General features: G+C 42.1%; 1 pseudogene; it reads left to right on the top strand.

The window, feature by feature from the left end:
* The first annotated feature begins 4,445 nt into the window (after positions 1-4,445).
* LOC142454662 (adenylate kinase 2, mitochondrial pseudogene) lies at positions 4,446-5,731 on the top strand (annotated as a pseudogene).
* Positions 5,732-7,502: the final 1,771 nt, after the last annotated feature.

The raw sequence follows: 7,502 nt of genomic DNA, 5'->3' as shown, positions 1-7,502 counted from the left end.
CATTTAACCTGTCATTCTAACTGTGGAGATTTGAGTTTGCAAATATACTCTGGAGTCGGATAAATAAGGCAGATTGTCTTTTCAAAGGAATGCAATCGCATTAGGGTTGATTATCAAGTGCACCAATAAAATGCAATTCACCAGATGCAATGCCCTGATGCATTACATCTGTAATCGTTCAAAATACGTAAGTAATTTTTAGGTAAAATTTTTAGAAATATCCTTTCCTTTGAAACTCTACATTTCTGAATGCTTCTCTAAGAAATATGGATTGAGAAACTTACTTGGTACATACAGACTTTTTTCTTAGTTTTGAAATCATACCATGTATCACAAGTCTCAGGTGCCCTTGATTTCTCTCATCTGAATAAACCAATGATCAAAGTAAATAATTACCTAGATACTTTTCAAGTTATCAGATGAGTAGAGGGTTAAGGGGTTGGACCTTAAATTCAAGATAACTGTTGTACTTTCATAAATCAGTATGGTTCACAACTAAAGAAAACCAAAATCCTCAAAACTTGACTACTAGACAACATCATCTTCAATGGAGAAAAAGATAAAAGTTGTCAGGGTTTCATTTCATTTGGATCCACAGTCAAGGCTAATGGAACAGCATTCAAAGGACATGCATTTAATAACTCTGCTGCGTAAGAGTGCTTTGAAGCGGTGAAGACCCAGGATGTCATTTCAAGGTTGAAGGCGCACCTGACCTAAACCAGGGTATTTTCCCTGGCCTCAGTTTGTATGTGAAAGTTGGACATTGAGTAAGGAAAGCCAGAGAAGAATTGATGGATTGGAATTATGGTGCATGAGATGAATATTGAAAGTAGCAGGAGAGACTAGTCTCTGGAAAAAGGCATCATGCTTGGCAAGGTGGAGAACTACCATAGGGGCAATTATACTCTGCCTTGGTGGGTGCCTACGAGTCAAAATGTGAGTCTTTGTTTGTAATATGTCAGAAGTTCAATCCCACCACCTGTGCCCTGGGAGAAAGAGGTGGTGGCCTGCTTCCATAAAGATTTCCAGCCCTTGGAAACGCATACAGCTGTTCTACTCCATCGTATACTCTGTCTACTACCAGGTGACAAAGGGGTTTGGACTTTGGGGATTGAGGGTTTTGTTTAACTTGGTGTGTGTAAGACATCATTACCACTCTTTTATGTACAATGGCCTCATTTCAATCTCACACCCACCCTAAGAGGTATTATTATGTTTTATATATGAGGAAACTGAACTGGAAACTGTTTCAGGCAGAACACCCCACCCAGGCATGGCAAGTGTTTGCCTCTCCCTTCTCCTTTATACACACACTTTTGGTTTTGATTTTTGTTACTTCCCCAAATGCTACAAAAATGACAGACTCCTTCTGCCATCCAGTCAACGCTGATGGGTAGTGACCCGCTGTGGTTTTCTGAGACTGCAACTATGTACAGGAGTGAAAAGCCCACTCTCTGCTGTGAAGCTGTTGATAGTTTCGAACTGCCCAACATGTGGACAGCAGCTCAACATATAATCCCGAGAGGTAGGTTTTCAGATGGCATTTACATACAGACCACCACTGAAAGTAAGGAGAGGAGACTAGGGTAGTAAAAAGTCAATGGATAGTAATTACCAGATTAATAAATGCAAGAAAGCTGACGCCTAAATGGGAAATTGGTAACACTGAAAAGAACTCATTTTGCTGACTACAAAAGTCAGGAGAAGCACCAGCAAGTGGTCTGAAAGGTGGAGCTAAAGCTGAAGAAATGATTGATCATTGCTTCAGCCTTCATTCTAGCGCCAGCTTTCAAAACTTGTTCCACGCATGGATTTACCCCCTCTCTCTCCTAATGTAGTTTAGCAGAATATTAGAGGCTTGACCTGCGCAGGACTCTATGGTTGGTAAATGGTTAATGTGCTAAATTGCTGACTGAAAGGGCAGAAGTTTGAGACATCTCCAAAAAAAAAAAAACAAAGGCTTGTTGCTCTGCTTCCAAAAAGATGAGCCATTGGCAGGGGAGGTGGGAGGAAAATGGAGAGGCAACATCAGTGAGTACAAGAAAGGAGAAATGTCTTAAAATTGATTGTAGTGATGACGGCACAACTCCTTTGAACATGATTAAACTGCTTAATGTTATGATAGCTGAATTACATGTCAATTAAACTGTCAAAAAAGACTACAGCCTAAAACTCCCTTCGGGACCCTTTTAATCCGTCACGTGGGGTTGAGATGAGTTGAAAAGCAACTTGAAGGCACCTTAATAACAACATACCTGTTAATGATTTTGCTTAAAAATAGGAGTTTCTCTGTTATGTGAATTAGGCAATAGCTGATTAGCAAACCAAACCACTTCTGAGTTACAAGGAGGGGAGTGGGCACAGAGGCACCCTGCATAGGGGAATAACAACGTCTTAGGAATACCATCTATAAGCCAAGGGACCCCAAGGACCCAAGAAATCTCTGAGACCACTAACAGGGAAGGGGTTGACATAAACAACATCCTGATTGTTCTTTTTAGTGTCTAAGATTATGAGAAAATAACATGTCTGCTCTTTTATTCAAAAATACTATGAATAATAACCATTGAAATCCCAATCAAACATAGTTATACTCTGACAGACATGGGGTCACCATGATTCTGAATCAACTGGACAGAAACTGGGCTAGTTTGGTAAATGAGAAAACAGTTTTGCAAATGGGAGACATGAATGCAATTAATGACATGATACTGCATCCAAACTAGACACATCAAGACCATATGTACCCAGAGAGCTCTCCTCGGGATGCTGGCAGCCATGTACTTCCCACTCAGCCAATAGACAAGGATTTGTATCATCTATGTAGGGAGCCCCACTGGCATAGTGGTTGTGAGTGAGGCTGATAACCTTCAGTTTGAAACCACTAGCTGCTGCTTTGGAGAAAAGCGGGGCATTCTACTCCCATAAAGAGTTACAGCCTCAGAAATCCACAGGGGACAGGACAGTTCTACTATGTCCTATAGGGTCACTATGAGTTAGAACCAACTTGATGGCAGTGAGTTTGGTTTTTGGAGGCTATCAGTCTAACCCAAGAGGAAAAACCCAAGAGGATAATGATAATGTCATTATCATTAAAAGATAATGGCATCACATTTAGCCCAGTAAAATAACCCAACCAATTAATTACACAGATGTTTAGGCAGCAAAACCCATGTGCATGCACAAAGCTTCCAGGCACTTTTCTGAAGTACATAGTCAATGACCACCACACCGAACCAAATAAATGCAGAGTGAAAACTTGGGTGAAAACAAATTAGAGCAAGAATTATCAAAATATTTTCAAAGAGGTGTGACAAAATAATAAACCTGGGGGTGGCTGCCAGACAGACAGACAGACATTCAGAGGACATAGCGCTCTTCGATCATGGAAGAGCATAGCAGAAATGAAAACAGCCAAGAAATTTTGGAAGATAAAGTTGCTGAAAACTCATAAAATGTAGACCAGAAGGATAAAGATATTAAAGAGATGAACAAGGAGGAGGTAAAAATTATGAAAATAATTGGATTAGTCTATGAAGTCCTCAAGTACAAAATAGAAGTGAGAAAGTTGATACTGAACTAATTCAGAAACTTTTTAAAACTGAAAGACAATATTTTCACTGTGTGCTTATGCTAATGAGTGAAAAAAGATACACTATTGTGAAAGTTAAAATACTAGCTATTGAGAGAAAGCATGCACAACTGGGGCATTTTATTAATTAAAAAGGGGGCAATCAATATTAGGAGCAATAAGAATAAACTGTAATAGCAGTCAAAACAACACTTATGAAATCCCTAAAGAAAAATAGAACGCCTTAGAAAAAGAAATCTTTCACAAAATTACTTAGCAAAGGCTGGAATTTATATGCTCATAATACTGCAAACGCTGTCTTGATATAACTAAAATTATCACAAAACGTTGCTGAGAAAACAAGGGAGAGAGTAAGGTTGCTTGGGCATGCCAGGGCTCGGAGTGAGGAATGAGATATAAACACTACTGTTCTTGCAATGTTGTCAGTTGTCATGAAGTTTGCACCCACACTTGGTGACTTTATGTTCAACAGAACAAACACTCTCCAGTCCTGTGCCACCTTCACTGTCATTACCACATTCAAGTTCATTGTTGTGGCCACTGTGTATTTTGAGTGACTTCTGAGTTAGGAGTTTATTTCCATGGTATCAGACAATACTCCATTTCCATTGGCTAATCTGGGGGAGTAAATTGATGGGCCTTTCTTGCTAGTCTGTGTAGAAGTTCCCCTGAATCCTACCGCCCCCCCCCCAACTCCCCGGAACCCTACTTATATTTTAAATACTGGCAGCACAGCTTCCAGAAACAGCAACCTACAAGTCCCCACAATATGGGAACGTGGCAGCGGGGTGGTGGGTGATTTTCCTTAGTAGAAAGTTAGGATGAGATTGAGTTTGTTTCTCTGATTCCAGAGATGTACAAGTACGGAGGCAAACATCAGAAGGATTGGTTAGAAGATCCCAAAGTGACTGTCTCTAGGGAGCAGGACGAGGACGGAAGTAGGCAGGGTTCTACTGCTTCTCTCTAATAAGCCTGACAAACAGTTTGGCTCTCTAAATTATTAGCATGTGTAACGTTGATGGGAATTAAGACTGAATTTTAAGATACGAATTACCTGAAAGATTATAGCATGATTGAATTAAACTGAAGTAAATTAAATTAAATAAGACATTTGGCCAAGGTCACATGGAAGGCGCAAAACAAGGATTCGGTGCCAGGCCTCTGCATATAGAGATTTTTGTTTCAAAGGATGGGCAATTCTCTATTGAGGGAATAGCTCGTAACCGGTCTAGACAGTTCTCTATTATTGACCATTTAAGGTGCTCCTAAATTTTCAGTATTGTTATATAGTATTGTATTGTTTTCAGTATTGTTATATAGATCTCCCCAATCATTAATCTCTATCAAAATATCTTATTGATTCCAGATAAACATAATAAAGTGGAACTGCACGGTAGAACAAAACAGTCAAGCCAACAAACAAAAGCTATGGATTCTGGCTGGACCCGTGAGGCCAGCGAAAGAGCAGTAGCCAAATGTCTCTGCAGACGTGGCTCCCAGCGTTTCAGCGGACAAATCAGCCCAAGAGCATCCTATAGGCATCCTCGCAGTGCTGCTTGGGCTTGGCAAGGGTACCCAGGCACCCCGATTGGCGGAAAACTTCTGTGTCTGGCTCAGAGCTGAGAAAAAAGAAGAAGAAAGCTCACGGCAATAGTAGATGGGAGGAGACTGGTCAGTGATGAGTGGTGATGGCGCTCATCGAGAAGAATGTGGACAATCCTTGGAGCGATGCCTTTTGGATGGCTTCCCCTGGACTGTCAGTGAGGCAGACCTGCTCGGTGACCTCCCAGTGCAGGGGAAAGAGCAGCGTGATTCCCAGACTCTCTACTCATTGGAGAGTCACAGGAAGGCTGATTCAGCCCGAGAGTGGCCGTTCCTCCCATGAGGATGTCAACCCTCCAAAGGAGCCCGTGAAAGATGTTATCACTGGGAGCCTCTGGTCCACCGATCAGAGGAGAACAAGAAGGCCTTGAAGATCCATCCACCTGAAGGCCTACCACCCTCAGATGATCTCAGGGCCCGACAGGACATGCTGTGCACCGGAAACCGGGCATCCATTGTGTCATCCAGGCATCCCAGAGCCCTGACATCATGGTTGCAAATATCCTAGGTATCTTCTCCAAAGACATACCCTACTAACAGATGGCCAGGCTGGACTGCACTGTTGCTCACCACCTCCTGGCATGATCCCTGCTCTTAGGTGCTGGCAGAGGAGAGGGAGGGGGTCCAGGACTCCAGAGGAGTGTCTGGGAGAGCAGTGCTAGTACTGTCGTGCAGTGGTTTCTGAAAGAACATGAGTGGGAGTTTATCCAAGTATAAAGGAGGGCATTAAATTAGAATTTTAAAAACCTGATTGGACCGAGTGAGTAGAAAGAGGGAGACACTGTATTATGGTTTCTACAGAGTCAGCTTTTCATTTACTGTGTACTGGTAACAATATTTGTTTTAAAGCCAGTACCTTAAGACTTCAGCTTTTACCTCAGAGCCTCCTGGGTTGCCAGCCAAAGAATGCAGGAAATGAAGTATTGTATTGTCTGACCAAAGCTTGGCACAGGGAGACTTTGACGACTGAACTTGCTTCCCCACACCATGAGATCAAAAATCTTCCATGCGTGAGAGAGATGTGGAGTATTCATGGGGATGGTGGCCCAGCAAATCCAGTGTCCTGGAGGCCTGGGGAAGGAAGGGGAGGGGAGGGCACACCACATTCACTCTTCCCCTCGCTTGCAGCTGATCTACCTGCGCTGGTCAGGGATTAGCCCCCAGAAGACATACAGCACGTGCCATTACATTCTGCCCTTCTACAGTGTGCGAACAAACCCTTTAAATAAGTATGCAAGTCTCCTAAGCAATATCATCCAAAGTTTGTCCATTCTATCCTCAAATCCTGGAACCGGGATCACTCAACAACACTCGGAGGTACCATTTTCAATGAGGTGCCTTTCTTTCTTCCTTTCTTATTTTAAAGATCTATTTATTGGGGGTGGAGGCTCTTATAACAACTCAAACATCAATTGTATCAAGAATATTGTACATATGTTTCCATACATATTTTCTAAACATTTACTTTCTATTTGAGCTCTTGGTATCAGCTCTTCTTTTTTCCCTCCCACCCTCATGAACCCTTTGATAAGTTATAAATTATTATTTATATCTCCATTCATATGAATCGCAGCCTGTCAAGCTCAGTGACTTTCTACAAGTACTGCTTAGAAATCACCCGTGAAGGCACCGTTGAGGTTTATGTTTCCCTGACATACGCTATCATGCCAGTTACGCAATATTCACTTTGTCGACTCGATCTCAAAATCTCTAGTGATATGAAAAAAACTTAATTCTAAATAGGATGAAATTTATTGGCATAATCTTTCATGGTTTATTTCAAGCATTGCTTGGTGGTTTGAGTGAATGTTTACAGAGCACATTATTTCCCAGTCGATAATCTCTACACACGTTGCTTGGCGACGTGAGATGCAGGCCCTTCCACATGACGGCACTCATCTGTTCCTGTCTCCTCTCTGGGTGCCTCATTTCTATCCCTCCTTCTCTTCTGCCCACTTTCTGCCTTCTGAACTTTGTTTGAGAGCAAATGCCGCCGTTAGGCTCTGTTAGGGTTGATTTTTCAGAGGAGTTTCTATCAGACCAGCAGGTCTGGTGATTTTGGATTTTGTCCTGCTGTGTCCTCCTATTTTGCGCAGGACCTTCTAATGTCATCCCAGTGAAACCATTGGTCGTGGTCACCAGGCGCCCTCAGATTCTTCTGACGTCAGACTGGAAAGGCTTTGGCTTGTGTGGCCCATTAGTCTTTACTGTGCATAGACTTTAGGCATGCCTTTTGTTTCCACTTTAGCTGTATATTTTATGACTATATTAAAATGATGCAAGGCTGCTCCTTTAAAAGCATTCATTC

Source organism: Tenrec ecaudatus, chromosome 8, assembly GCF_050624435.1.
Source record: "Tenrec ecaudatus isolate mTenEca1 chromosome 8, mTenEca1.hap1, whole genome shotgun sequence".
Lineage (NCBI taxonomy): Eukaryota > Metazoa > Chordata > Mammalia > Afrosoricida > Tenrecidae > Tenrec > Tenrec ecaudatus.
The sequence above is the reverse complement of the archived record's forward strand: the minus strand, read 5'-3'. Positions and strand labels throughout refer to the sequence as shown.